Source organism: Dermochelys coriacea, chromosome 2, assembly GCF_009764565.3.
Source record: "Dermochelys coriacea isolate rDerCor1 chromosome 2, rDerCor1.pri.v4, whole genome shotgun sequence".
NCBI classification, from domain to species: Eukaryota; Metazoa; Chordata; order Testudines; family Dermochelyidae; genus Dermochelys; species Dermochelys coriacea.
In genome coordinates, this window is record NC_050069.1 from 57,298,002 (window position 1) to 57,313,528 (window position 15,527).

The 15,527-nt window shown below is 41.8% G+C and overlaps 1 long non-coding RNA gene across 1 annotated transcript; it reads left to right on the top strand.

The window, feature by feature from the left end:
* The first annotated feature begins 1,297 nt into the window (after window positions 1-1,297).
* Window positions 1,298-14,214, top strand: LOC122458443. Its single transcript, XR_006278492.1, has 3 exons — window positions 1,298-1,308; window positions 8,769-8,772; window positions 14,058-14,214. It is a non-coding gene; the product is annotated as an uncharacterized LOC122458443 (long non-coding RNA).
* The last annotated feature ends 1,313 nt before the right edge of the window (window positions 14,215-15,527 follow it).

Below are 15,527 nucleotides of genomic sequence, written 5' to 3' on the forward strand. Positions count from 1 at the left end.
AAGGTGTCCAATGGTCTTAGAAGCTATGGTAGAAGTCTTTTGGAAAACTTCTGGCCATTGTGAATGGGTGTTGACTACAACTAAAAACATATAACTTTCTAAGACAGTGATTCTCAACCAGGGGTATGTGTACCCCTGAGGGTATGCAGACATCTTCCAGGGGTACATCAACTTCTTTAGATATTTGCCTAGTTTTAAAACAGGCTACATAAAAAGCACTAGCAAAGTCAGTACAAACTACATTTCATACAATGACTTGTTTATACTGCTCTATATACTATACACTGAAATGTAAATTCAATTGATTTACTTCATAATTATATGGTAAAAATGAGAAAGTAGGCAATTTCTTCAGTAACAGTGTGCTGTGACACTTTTGTATTTTTATGTCTGATTTTGTATGCAAGTAGTTTTTAAGTGAGATTAAACTTGGGGTATGCAAGACAAATCAGACTTCTGAAAGGGGTACAGTAGTCTGGAAAGGTTAAGAGCCATTGTTCAGCAAAAGGGTTCACCAAAATCCACATGAACACATGTCCGAGAAGTCTGAGGCCACAGCCAAGGGCATAGACAAGCTGAGCTAAGATCATGCTAAATTTATGGACACATAGTACAGCACATCACCTTCCTCTCAATATCTTTGTCAATCCCTGGCCACCAGATTGGACTCCAAACTATGGTCTTCACCTATACAATGCCAAAATAACCTTTGTGGAGAGCTTCCAAAGAGATTGAAGTGATTTTGGAATGATCACTTACATTTCCTATAAGTTGCAACCATGATTCTCAGAAAATTCATGTTGATGTCACAAGAGTTGTGTAAACTGGGGATACTTTTGATCCAATACTGAACCTTGTAGTACCATCCCCTTTAGAAGAGAAAGCACATCATTCTTAGTGGTTTCTTTGTTGATGTCTGTGCTAGTAATGGCCAACCTATCCATCAAATTGAGATAGAACACTTTGTCTGAAGTTTCTTTGGGTTGATGAGAACTTGGGCATGGCAGACATGACAAACCATGAGTACTGCCATGCTGAGTCCCTTTGTGAATCTGAACAGTATAGGAATCAGCTGAAAATAGCAAGGCTCATTGTTGCATATGAACAGCAGCTAATGAGGAACTCCATGTTTCAGTCCAAAAATTGAAAGTAACAGGTGATGATGCATCAGCAAGGCAAAATGCCGACCACACAGATGGGTATGAAACCTCCAAATTCATGATGCAAAGGCAATTGATTTCTCAGTTCCGTTAGGAAAAATGTGGCAAAGTACTACATCCATTGCATATGGTGAAGTATCACAAGCCAGTTCCAATGGCAGCAGAACATCAAAACACGTAAGAACTTTGGCTGATGTCAACAGTTTCTTTGCTTTCTTGAATGCACCCTCACACTCTTTAGTCCATTTTCATGTTTTCTTTGTTTGTAACAGTTCATGTAAAAAGGGTGCCAATACCGTCACCAGATTAGGCAGAAATTTACCACAGTAGTTAAGCAGTCCTAAGAACAAATGTAACTGTGACATTTTCTGGCAGTGGCACTTGAAGAACCACCTTCTCTTTCTCTGGTGATTTCTTTAAGGTCATGGTATCAACTACATAACCAAGGCATTCAATTTAAGATTTAAAAAACTCAGATTTGTCTCTATGGACTCTCAATCCATGGTCTTCCAAACATTTCAAGACAACATCCAAATTTCCTGTAACAAGGATGTCATCCAAATAGCACTGAACTCTGTTCAATCCCTTCTGAATCTCACCCCTGGATTTCTGGAACAGAGCACATGCTGAAGTGATACTGAAAGGCAACCTGTTGTGACAAAACAAGCCTTTTTGTGTGTTGATTGTGAGATATTTGTAAGATGCCAGATCAATCTTCATTTGTACTTATGCATTGAGCAAAATCAATTTACAGAAACACTGTCCATCAGTAAGCATAGCAAACAAATCTTCAATACAAGGTAGTGGATACTGATCTTCACATAAAACTGGACTGAGAGTCACTTTGAAATCTCCACAAATTCAGTCTGAGCCATCCTTCTTAGCACAATGGGTGGGAGCCAAACCTTCTTAGCCCACTCACTGTGTGAAACTGGTGACAAGACTCCGATGTGCACTTAACAATCCAAATCAGCTCCTACCGGAGCCTTCAGTGCATAAGGCACAATTCTGGGCTTGCAATATTTTGGCTGGCTGTCAGACTTAACACGGCTGCTACTCTAAGACTTAACAGTGAGATTCACTGATATGTTGCACATTTGTTCAAGCTCTTTTTCAAAAAATTTGAGTGTCTGTCCAGTATTTCTCAAAGATTTCTATGCACTTTCATGATTGCCTTGATCGCCGTCCAATTCACCTTGAGCTTCTCAAGCCAAGCTCTGTCACCTAATGGTGAATACTTTCCTTCTATCATAGACAAGGGTAAAATGACTGATTTTTCCATCTAATGAACTTTTGGGACCAACTTTTCTTTGGTATAACCCAGATGCCATCTCTGATTCTAGCTTCCAATAACACGTAGTGTTAGGTCTTGGTCAGCATCACTAGAGCTCTTGTCTTTTTCCACATTATGAATTCAATCCTTTCTTCAGTTCAGTCTTCAAAGGTGTCTTCTTGGATGTATGGTTACTCTGTGTTGTTGGTGGCTGAACTGTGCAACTGGTCACAGCAATGTGTCCTTTCTTCTGGCACTTTCTGCAAATAACTTGACATGCCCAGCAGCCCTTCTCAGAGTGCACAGTTTGCACACATGGAAATTCCTTACATTTCTGTGGTCTTCTGTCTTACCGATTCAGGAGATGACCTTTTCAGTTCACACTAAATTCCAGAGAATCCTTCTCTGTAGTCTCCATTGCAACTGCTACTTCAACAATCTTGCTAAATATAACCACCAATAGTCAATACATTCTTCTGGGCCTGATCATTGTGTAATTCAGAGACTAACTGGTAACATAGGACATGTCTAACTGCTTGTTCAAACTGCGAATGCTGTGACAACTTCCTTTAAAGCAGCAATAAAATGTGCTATTAACTCTCCACTTTCCTGATGTTGCTGATTAAACCGATATTTTTCTGCTATCATCAATGCGGTAGGAACAAAATGTTCCTGCATTACTGCAATAATTGTAGCATACATGGTAATTCTAGGTACAGTTGGAGACAACAGGTCACACAGCAGTCCGTATGCCTTTGGACCCAACACTGTTAGTAAGGTTGAAACTCATTGTCCATTTGGAATGGGGTTTCAGGTTACAAATTGCTCAAATGTTCAAAGTATACCACCTATGATTCGCAGTTTTCATCAAACTCACCAGCATTACCTACAAAAGTTACCATTTCTCTATTCTTCTGCTGGAATTCACTCCTCCTGGACACCTTCTGTTCCACAAGGAAATATTGTTTTCCCTTAAAAAAAAAAAACACAACACTTCACTATCTGCACTCAATCACCCTTTGCTAGCTGTGTGCTTACACATGCCTTGGGCTGTACTTGGGCTCCCTCTGTTGGCTATAGACCCCCAGTGCAGGATAAGGCTGTTCCTCCCTCTACCTGCTTGCACCTGGTCAACAAGATGGATGCTTACTTCCCTTCACTTCTTCTTTTGCACAGGCTCCAGGCTTAGTCCTTTGTTCTATCTTTGTTTGCCTACTTCCCCCTCCCTACCTAGCTGATTCATGCTGTCCCAGGAGCAAGCCCAGCAGTCTGTCACCTGGTGCATCTAAGGGAACTTAACCCTTTTTTCAATAATATTGTATGCTTACTTTTACTTCTTCTTGGTCAGGCAATGGAAGCATTGGACACTAGTGAGATATAAACTCTTTGTTGCCAAATATTTTTTCTAGAGCTAGATATATATTGGAGATAGACACACAGATGCAGAGGGAGCGGATGGACACAGATGTCTGCTATGGTGCCTTTATTGTTCTGGCTACAAAACTGAAACTAACACAAAAAAATGAGACTTTGAACTTGGGGAGAGGGGGAATCCCTCTGAACATTTAAAGAGACAGGACATCCCAATAAGCTCAATAGTAAGTGGTTGTAAGACTGGGCCCAGAGATAAGCTTCCAGTCTATTTCCGTATTACTATTTTACATATGTAATACTTACTGCCTGATGGGAAGTTCACTCTCATGCCTGTTTTAGCTGTGCCTCCCTAAAAGGAGCTCTGGAAGAGAACTGTGATTCTGAGACATCCCTGTGTGTAACAACTCCTCTGGAGCTCCTGTTTTGTACAGGGGCAAGCATACTGTATCAACCTCACCTGTTACCAGGTACAGCAACTTCCCCCCTTCTATGCAACAGCTCCGCTGGCTGTTGCATGGTGGTAGGATGGGATGAAGCCATGTCTCTATTACTATCAGTCCAATTATAACTGCCTACTTGCCCATCCACTTGTTTTCAGGGACAAGTCTCAGGCATGGAGCACCCCTGCTCTTTCCCCACAACCAGATTCAAACCCAGATAGGTCCTGCACAACAGTGCAGTGGAGTTTATAGCCTCTTACTCTCTTGTGTAGCCAGACAGGCTGCATTCCTAATCTAGCCTTGTGTTTGTGTGTTTTTAATACTCGGTCAATGAAATCAACTGTTACTGTAACTAAAATTAATATTGATTAAATATTAAATTGTCTAAAGGCATCATAAATTAAATGTAGACATTATATGTAGCCACCCACAAGGTACAGAGTAATAGCCAATAGTTACACAACAGACTGCACAACAGAATGAGATGGGGAATCTGGGCCAAGGACACCAGAGTCAGCTACAGTGGCAAAACTTGGCCTGCATCCTTTATGTCCACATGGAGCAGAAAGGACCTATGTTTTAAGAAAGTTCCTGGCCTTACTTCTGAGCACTTGAAACGCAGCCAGCACAGTTCTTCAAAGATTATTATTTAAAAATAGTCTGTGGGAAAGCCCTAAACAAAATAAATATATTTTATTTGTAATATCTGTTGTTTTGAACTGAGAGAGAAGCAGCTGGTACAAAAAGTGCCTCAGAGGGTCTGATGCACAGATTAAGTCCTAATAACAGCTTTGAAATTTATTCCTTTGGGATAATCAACAAATAGGTGAGGCAATTATATTTATTTAGGGCCAGATTCTGCCACCCTTATTCACATTTAGTAGTACCTTCATGGTCAGATGGGAAAAGGACCATGACCCCAGCCCATTTGGCTTTGAGGAGGCTAGCACCGCTCTTAGCACTAGCATGGAGCACTGTACCTTCCTTCTCTCAGCCCATTACCTCCATCCACCACACTGTGCAAGGACATAACTGGGAAAAGTTACTTGCCTGGCACCCTCTTTTCCCCACCCCTTTTCCCCACTCACCCAGGGCTGACCATAATCTAGCTTTATTGCATTGTCTCTCCCCTTTGTTTTGTGAAATCTACACCAGCTAGGAGCAGCAGTCACAGCTAGCCAGTTGACTAATTGAAAAACCAAAGCCACATAAAACATAAGCTCATGAGCTTCCAATTGGCATTCAGGACCAGAAAGAAAAAGAATCCTTATAATCACATTCTTATCTAGTCTTGCTGTCTGAACATGTAATAAATGATCCAAGAAAAATTAAAAGAGGTTATGACAAGGAGTCACTAAGCACTCACCCAGCTGCAGCTTCCATATGTTCAATTCTATGTTAAAGTTAATAAATGAATATTTTGCAATTTTAATAAAATCATAGTTACAGCAGATACACAGTTGCTTTATTCTATATTTACAGGAGATATTCAAGACAGTAATACAGTCAGGTCCAGATACTTGGCTACTTCTTAATCCCCTTTACACCACCTGGGAATCCAAAGCCAATTACTTCCCTGGCCTGGGGAGTGTTCTGGGGTAGGCTGAAGGTAAAGCAATGTGCCTGGTGATCCTGGCCAGTGGAGCAAGACTTTAGGAGCCATTATTCAGTAGTGCAAGTTAGAGCTTAGGGTTACTGTAACTTGATTTGGGTAATGGTTTAGCCCCATTAGCCACCTGGATCAGGTAGGTGGAAAGTGGCAGAAAGCCACCTATGCCATGTCTCTTCTTTGGTACACCAAGAGCTGTTGTGGAGCATCTGAGGTCTGTGGGTATGTCTACACTGCAACCAAACACCCACAGCCTGCCTATATCAGCTGACTCAGGATAAGAGGGTGTTTAATTGTGGTGTAGATGTTCAGGCGTGGGCTGGAGCCCAAGATCTGGGTCCCTCCCCCTGTCATGGGCCCAGTGTAGACCTCCCTGTATGTCTGTGCAGTTCTGCAATTCCATTTTTCTTTCTGGGAGAAATTTACTGGATTTTTTTTTTGAGCCAGCAACACCTATTTTTGAGTTCATACCCCCATTCTCAGTCTGCACATTCTTTCAGCTCTAGAGTTAAGCTTGTGAGGTGTACTGTGCGTACACAGTGGATCATGAGCTTACTAACATGGAAAAACAGAGGCTTTGCCTTGGAGAATCATTCATTTTTATAGCTCCTTTCCAACTTTGATGGATGTCCTATATCTTAAAAGTTCATTCTGCTTAGTAAGGGCATGCTAGCATTTCTCTCTAACAGTTAAAAAGCTTTTTGCTTTGGCGAGTTTGACAGTGAAGATTATTTTATAAGCACCTGATGTGTCTTTGTTATTCATCTTGATTACAGGAGCTTGTCTGATGTTTTGTTCTGCTAGTACTTCATGTCTTCTATTTCTTCTGGAAATGCATTTACCTTTTCGTTCAGCTTGTTTTCAATGCTTTGTACAATGACTTTTGCCACCAATACGAAGTAGGCATTCTGGTGGGCAGTGTGCAACTTGTTTTGTTAGCTGTAACTTTGAACCAAAGGGCCAGCAATGTTATCAAAACAGCAACAAGCTTTTCTTGGAAGTGGACATAATGTGATGGTACATACTTATTTGTCTAATATTGTCTTCTGTGCCCCATCACACTAGCAGCACGCATTCATTTCTTTGGGAGCAACTCAAGGAGGAAATGCATTTGCTTGGGACTGGAAAATTTTCCAAAGATAGAAGCCTATTTGCATGTGCAATAGGCACTTAAAAATTTATGCATAAAGTTACCTTTGTTGGCAAGGAATTGAATGTGAATGGCTTATTAGTTCATTTGCCCATGTTCATCGCTTCAGTTTGTGTGTGCAACAATTGTACCTGAGCATGCAAATGCAGCTATTTATTAATTATTATTATTATTATTATTATTATATAGCTTCACCACTCTGGCTATAAAAACCTGGCCCCAAAATTCCCTGGATTGTATCCTCAAACTGCACAGGAATGTGCACAAGGGGAGGAATTGCAGAAATCAGAAGAAATGATTTGTGACCTTGGGGTGAAGAGGGATTCCACTGCAATCTTACTTCTTGGTAGCGAAGCAAAGAACAAACATCTGTACATAAAGTTTCTGAGACTCCACCTCTTCCACACAGCCATCTCAAGTGCCACACTCCCATTTACTCCTCATACCTGGGCTTGGTGAATACACTATCTTTGTTAGTGTCTGGGACCCAAAAGAAGGGAATCCATGCTGAAAAATTTGCCATGATTTGCTACATAAACAATGACAGGTTTCAGAGTAGCAGCCGTGTTAGTCTGTATTCTCAAAAAGAAAAGGAGTACTTGTGGCACCTTAGAGACTAACAAATTTATTAGAGCATAAGCTTTCGTGAGCTACAGCTCACTTCATCGGATGCATCACGAAAGCGTATGCTCTAATAAATTTGTTAGTCTCTAAGGTGCCACAAGTACTCCTTTTCTTTTTACATAATCAATAGCACTCTTCCATGCAGATCTGCCACACATGACTGCTTCTCACTGATTCCTTCTACTCTGAAACCTTCAGCACTCTGTCAGACCGTGCCCTTTCAGTTTCACCGAGGAGCTGCCAGTGTCTGCCCAAGTGGTGGGGGAGCATAGCATGTAGTCACCTTTTTTCTTCACTTACCTGCAGTTCCACACAGGTAACTTAGTTTTCCTTCCCTCTTTGCAGCAAAGTGAAAGATTATAGAACTATTTTGCCAATGGAGTAGCCTCTCTCAGGCAGGTCTGCCAAGAGTTGAATGATGGCTCTCCCACTAGAAATCATTTGGTCAATATCATCAGATTCAGCAGGAGCACTGAAGTCATTTAGGGCCTATTTTCCCCAGGGTACTGGAGTTGTGAGTGTTCAGTTCCTCTGAAAATCAGGCCGTTGCAATATACAGGCCTTGATAATAATAATGGATAAACAAATACATATTCCTTTCTGAATAAATCCTACCCTTGATTTCCAGTTATTTTACTTTTCCCTGAATGACATTTGTTTTCATTTAAAAATAATCTCACATAGAGATACCTATCAGCTTCTTTCACATGGTAATTTCTGTGACAAAGTCTGTAAAGAACAATGCCAGTTACCTAGCTGCAACTTTAAAAAGAAGCTGCTGGGTACAGATAATTTATTTAGGGCCAAAGGTGCTCAGGACTCAACTCCCATTACAATCAAGACAGATGTCATTCAGATCTGCCTTTTCTGTCTTCCAAAGTCTGGCTAAAATAGGAACACAAGTGAACTCATGTTAGTTAAGGCTTAATCCAGGGGTGATGTTGGCTGGTTTTGGAAAGTAGTAGGAGAGAGTTCTGTTTCTATGATGGAGGCAGTTCATGCCTTGCTAGTGTGATTCATAGATTTGGGACTGTAGTGAGTATCAGTGACTGTGGATGCCCTTTGCCACCTGCATTCACTGCTAAAGTCATCCATGCTCTTGTCTACTCCAAACTGATGTAATAAAATGCATTCTAAGTTGGGTTGCTATTAAAGATCACATGGAAGCTATTGGCGGTCAAGAATACAGCAGTTCATTGCTTAGAGGTCTGACTATTGGAGCACCCAGTATCTCTGACTTACTTGCTTTTCACTTCTGGATGCACTTCAGGATGTTGATTCTTAAAGCCCTAAGTGGCTCCTCCCTTAATTACAGCATGCTGGCTTTTGTTTTAACAAGCAAGAAAATGCCTTTGATCCCCATCCCTTCTTTCTCATTTTATGTGGGCTTTCAGAGAGTTGTCTAGTGTTAAAATGAGACACAAAATAAGAGATTTTGTTACTACTAGTAATGTCATGGATATCTGTGATCATAAAGGCCTAAATACCTGACAAAGAAAACCACAAGCCCTCTACACCAACGTTCCACACAAAGATGGGCTACAAGCCATCAGGAACAGTATCCCCGATAATGTCACGGCTAACCTGGTGGCTGAACTTGGTGACTTTGTCCTGACCCATAACTATTTCACATTTGGGAACAATGTTTACCTTCAAGTCAGCGGCACTGCGATGGGTACCCGCATGGCCCCACAGTATGCCAACATTTTTATGGCTGACTTAGAACAACGCTTCCTCAGCTCTCATCTCCTAATGCCCCTACTCTACTTGCGCTACACTGATGACATCATCATCTGGACCCATGGAAAAGAAGCCCTTGAGGAATTCCATCAGGATTTCAACAATTTCCATCCCACCATCAACCTCAGCCTGGACCAGTCCACACAAGAGATCCACTTCCTGGACACTACGGTGCTAATAAGCGATGGTCACATAAACACCACCCTATATCGGAAACCTACTGACCGCTATTCCTACCTACATGCCTCTAGCTTTCATCCAGATCATACCACACGATCCATTGTCTACAGCCAAGCTCTACGATATAACCGCATTTGCTCCAACCCCTCAGACAGAGACAAACACCTACAAGATCTCTATCATGCATTCCTACAATTACAATACCCACCTGCTGAAGTGAAGAAACAGATTGACAGAGCCAGAAGAGTACCCAGAAGTCACCTACTACAGGACAGGCCCAACAAAGAAAATAACAGAACGCCACTAGCCATCACCTTCAGCCCCCAACTAAAACCTCTCCAACGCATCATCAAGGATCTACAACCTATCTTGAAGGACGACCCATCACTGTCACAGATCTTGGGAGACAGGCTAGTTCTTGCTTACAGACAGCCTCCCAATCTGAAGCAAATACTCACCAGCAACCACACACCACACAACAGAACCACCAACCCAGGAACCTATCCTTGCAACAAAGCCCGGTGCCAACTCTGTCCACATATCTATTCAGGGGACACTATCATAGGGCCTAATCACATCAGCCACACTATCAGAGGCTCGTTCATCTGCGCATCTACCAATGTGATATATGCCATCATGTGCCAGCAATGCCCCTCTGCCATGTACATTGGCCAAACTGGACAGTCTCTACGTAAAAGAATGAATGGACACAAATCAGACGTCAACAATTATAACATTCAAAAACCAGTTGGAGAACACTTCAATCTCTCTGGTCACTCGATTACAGACCTAAGAGTGGCTATCCTTCAACAAAAAGCTTCAAAACCAGACTCCAATGAGAGACTGCTGAATTGGAATTAATTTGCAAACTGGATACAATTAATTTAGGCTTGAATAGAGACTGGGGTGGATGAGTCATTACACAAAGTAAAACTATTTCCCCATGTTATTTCTCCCCCCCCACCCCACCCCACGCCACCCCCCACCGTTCCTCAGATATTCTTGTTAACTGCTGGAAATAGCCTACCTTGCTTGTCACCATGAAAGGTTTTCCTCCTTTCCCCCCCCCTGCTGTTGTTGATGGCTTATCTTAAGTGATCACTCTCCTTACAGTGTGTATGATAAACCCATTGTTTCATGTTCTCTGTGTGTGTGTATATAAATCTCTCCTCTGTTTTTTCCACCAAATGCATCCGATGAAGTGAGCTGTAGCTCACGAAAGCTTATGCTCTAATAAATTTGTTAGTCTCTAAGGTGCCACAAGTACTCCTTTTCTTTTTGCGAATACAGACTAAGACGGCTGCTACTCTGAAACCACAGTTCTTTCTGTGTTTCACAGAAGCTGAGTCTTCACATTTAGAAACAAATTGTCAAACTATATGCATACCAGTAAACTTTCACTTTCTATAGTTGCTAAGATGAATTTTTTCTCATATTAAAATAGTGTGACAAAGTTCCTGCTCTACCTTGGTATGTCTTGCGCTTATTGGCGGATTTGCTTGCCTTGGAGCTTCATGGCAGCCCTCAGCTTGGCCGTTTTTCTGAACCCACAGTCCAGGTCAACTCCTCCTGTGTCTGACCAGGAGTTGGGAGGATTTGGGGGGAACCCAGGTCCGCCCTCTATTCCGGGTTCCAGCCCAGGGCCCTGTGGAATGCAGCTGTCTAGAGTGCCTCCTGGAACAGTTGGGCAACAGCTACAACTCCCTGGGCTACTTCCCCATGGCCTCCTCCCAACACCTTCTTAACCTCACTATAGGACCTTCCTCCTGGTGTCTGATAATGCTTGTACTCCTCAGTCCTCCAACAGTCCACGTTCTCACTCTCAGCTCCTAGTGCCTCTTGCTCCCAGCTCCTCACAGGCACACCACAAACTGAAGTGAGCTCAGTTTTAAAACCCAGGTGCCCTGATTAGCCAGCCTTAATTGATTCTAGCAGCTTCTTGATTGGCTGCAGGTGTTCTAATCAGCCTGTCTTAATTGTCTCCAGAAGGTTCCTGATTGTTCTGGAACTTTCCCTGTTACCTTACCAAGGGACCTACTTAGCCTGGGGCTAATATATCTGCCTTCTATTACTCTCCTATAGCCATCTGGCCCAACCCTGTCACAATATAAACATACAAAAACTTAAGCAATCAGTGAAGAGATTTAGGAACTAAACAAAAACACCTTTTCTTAGGACATCAACTTATATAAAGAAAAGACACAATTAAGATCTTCAGTATAATTCTGACAATGTCTATACTTCAGTCATCCAGAAAGATTTGGGGAAATATGGACAGAAGGAAAGGTTGCCACCTGGCTGAAATTGATGCCCAAGGGCCGTTTAGTGCCATTCTTATGGGATGCATCCAGATAGCAGCATGACTATAAAAAAAAATAATGAGGCATGGGGCTTTGCTCAGCTTCTATTTAAATAGGGAATTTCAGAGAGTGTTCTTACAAAGTGAGAAAATGCTAACAGCACTCAAGCAAAGAAAGCTTTAGAGAGAGGATTAGTAGAGAAGCTCTGCGTTGTGAGAGACCTGGTGGAGAACCCTTGTCTTGGCAAGCTGTTGACATTCTCACTACTATATTGAATTTTAGGGAAATATTTTTATATCTCTATCTTCAAAGATTAGATTTATATTTTTGTCAAGTTATTGGATCCTTTTTGTAAGACCCTCTTTATTGTCTTTAACAGAAGGGCATAGGCTGGGAAGCTACAAAAACTACAACCAGCACTGAACCCTGTTATCATGATTGTAGAAAGAAACAGACCCCACCTGAGATGACAAAAGACATCTTCAGAGAAAGTTCTGTTGCTAGGTAATTATAACAAGATAGCCATAATTATATTAAATATCTTGTGTGAAATAAAGGAAAGCAGATTAATTCATGCAACAGATACTAAACAAAGTTATGTTATAATGGAGATTATGATAAATCATTTATCTTACAAAAAGTTTCCAAAATAAATCCAAAGTATGTCATCAGAAATTGAATGGCCATGGCTACAAAGTTTTGTTAACTGCTTAGTTGGAAGCAATACAACTACATAAATGAAGAAACAGAAATGGGTACAGAGATTAAAGTTTTTTATGGCTATTTATTCTCTCTGGAACTATTAAAGAAGAGATGACCTAAGTGACTTTACATTGCTACATAATGGAGTAATTAAATAAGGTTATAAAACAGAGAACGTGTAGATATTTTACATAAAGGTCAGCTAAATCTTGACAATGAATTTCAAGAAAAGGACACACTGCAATCTCAAAAGGAACAAGCTGTCATGCCATGTCAGCCAAAGACGTTGCACCACACCAAAAAGGGGACTCACAGAGGCTTTGCTAGAAGTGCAGAGCTGACTAGGGCAAACAGGGGGATCCAGGAAAAAGCACGGAGTATGTGTTCATTATTGCTTAAACCAATGATATTCTGAAATGTGAGCCATTCTGCCCCAAGATGTTGGCATGTGAAAAAATTATGAACTTTGAGTTTGGGAAATCAAGCTCACAGCACACTAAGAATTAAAAAATAGAAAGCCAAGACTCTCTGCTTCTACCTTGGTCTATAAGAAAGTGATATGAAGCACAACTTTTATCCTTATTGGGCCTCCTCACTTCTTGAAGCAGAGATGATGATCTGACTGGTCCACATCTGCTTTTTGAAAAGGGAACAAACACTGGTCCGCCCATAGTAAAAGAAGCCTGATTTCTTGCACAAGCTGAAAATGTCTGGAAAATATGGCAGATTGAAAACTGGATCCTTTGGCTACACACCAAGCACTCCTGTGGACATCCTATGGGAAGGTTTCACAGAGCTTTTTAAGGTATTTCACATTGGTTTACTGCACTTGATAATCTATGAAATGTATATACTTTGCTTCTACTTTACAGTGGAAGTCTGCAGCTGAAAATAAGTACCGGACACTATGTAAAATCTAGAAAAGTGAGCATTGTCTCAATTCAATTCCTTTCTCTGGTTCCTACGGTCATGCATATGTAACCAACTAAATGCTGGTTACACAAGGACCCACTAAAATTCCATTTTTACTGTAGGAACAGTGAGTGGATTCAGTCTGTTTTGACAGTGGAACTCCCACCTGTAGATAACAACAAGATAAATATGCAAACTTGGACACTTGTGGATACCCATACCCTGAGTTGCTCCAGTTTGGAATAAAGACTCCACCATGTAGTAAACCTATTCAGACTAAAAAAAAAAAATCTTTAAGTTTATGAGAGGACAATTTGAGATGAACTAAGACACCTCATAAATCTAAACACAATCTTATCACTACATCAATATAGCAAATCCTATGCAAACAAAAAATATTGAACATAAAGATTTCATCAATACCAGAAGGTACACAGGCTACAAATACTATCCATTTAAAACATGCACTACTGATTTGGCATTAAATGTCACCACCTTGTCCTGAGCTGAACAAGCAGCAAGCGCCCACTTCTTCGAATAGGCTGGTAACCACAAGGTGAAGGATATCTTCTTGTTGCAATTAGCTGAAGCAGGCCAGTCATAAATACAAAGGTTAGGGTAAACACCTTTAAATCCCTCCTGGCCAGAGGAAAAACCCTTTCACCTGTAAAGGGTTCAGAAGCTAAGCTAACCTCGCTGGCACCTGACCAAAATGACCAATGAGGAGACAAGATACTTTCAAAGCTGGAGGGAGGGAAACAAAGGGTCCTCTCTGTCTGTGTGATGCTTTTGCTGGGACCAGAACTCCTGTAAAGAGTTATTAAGTAATCTAGTTAGATATGCGTTAGATTCTGTTTTGCTTAAATGGCTGATAAAATAAGTTGTGCTGAATGGAATGTATATTCCTGTTTTTGTGTCTTTTTGTAACTTAAGGTTTTGCCTAGAAGGATTCTCTGTGATTTGAATCTGATTACCCTGTAAGGTATTTACCATCCTGATTTTACAGAGGTGATTCTTTTACTTTTGCTTGAATTAAAATTCTTCTTTTAAGAACCTGATTGCTTTTTCATTGTTCTTAAGATCCAAGGGTTTGGGTCTGTGTTCACCTATGCAAATTGGTGAGGATTTTTATCAAGCCTTCCCCAGGAAAGGGGGTGTCATGCTTGGGGGGGATATTTTGGGGGAGAGACGTTTCCAAGTGGGCACTTCCCCTGTTCTTTGTGTAACACTTTGGTGGTGGCAGCTTTTAACCTAAGCTGGTAAGAATAAGCTTAGGGGGTCTTTCATGCAGGTCCCCACATCTGTACCCTAGAGTTCAGAGTGGGGAAGGAACCTTGACAAGTCCTATGAGCAATTAGCTGAAGCAGGCCCATGAGCATCAGCCCTCAGTGCAGAGACCTTCCGTCTGGTATGGCTATCTCCCTCTGCATATAGCTGCTACTCTTCGCCAGTGGCAGATTAATGCATGGACCCATGCCCAGGAATCCTGGCCAATTTGAAAAATGCAGAAGCCCTAAGCCCAGGCAGAAACTGCAGGGGGCAGAAGCCCCGAGCCCAGGCAGGAACCGTAGCTGGAGGTGGGGTGGAACCCCTGGACTGCAGCACCCCGATCGCTGGCAGAAACCAGTCTGTGAAGGTGGGTCTGATCTCCCCCCACAACAGCCATGCAGAGGAAGGACATGTCTTGTCCCTCACCAGCCTGACTGAACTAGCAGATTTCAGGGAGATCAGTTTTCATGGGGAAGGGCTTATTTCACGGTAGTGAAATTGGTAGGGCCCTAGTGATGAAGATGATGCCCCTACAACAGACACTCTGGTTTGAAAGGCCACTGGATGTTGTTCCACAGTAGGCTTTAGTGAATGAAGACAACCCACCTCCCAAACAGGTGAATGCACTAGCTGAGTTCTCACCAAGGGGAGCAGTTTGCTCACCCCCACTGTAGTCCAGGGTCAACAGAAAAGGACAGAGAAAGAGCTTTGGATTCCTATTGAGAGGATGGAGTGACTTTTGTCCTGGGCAATGCACAGCTCACACAGATCTTGGCCTCAGGACTGGACCAAAC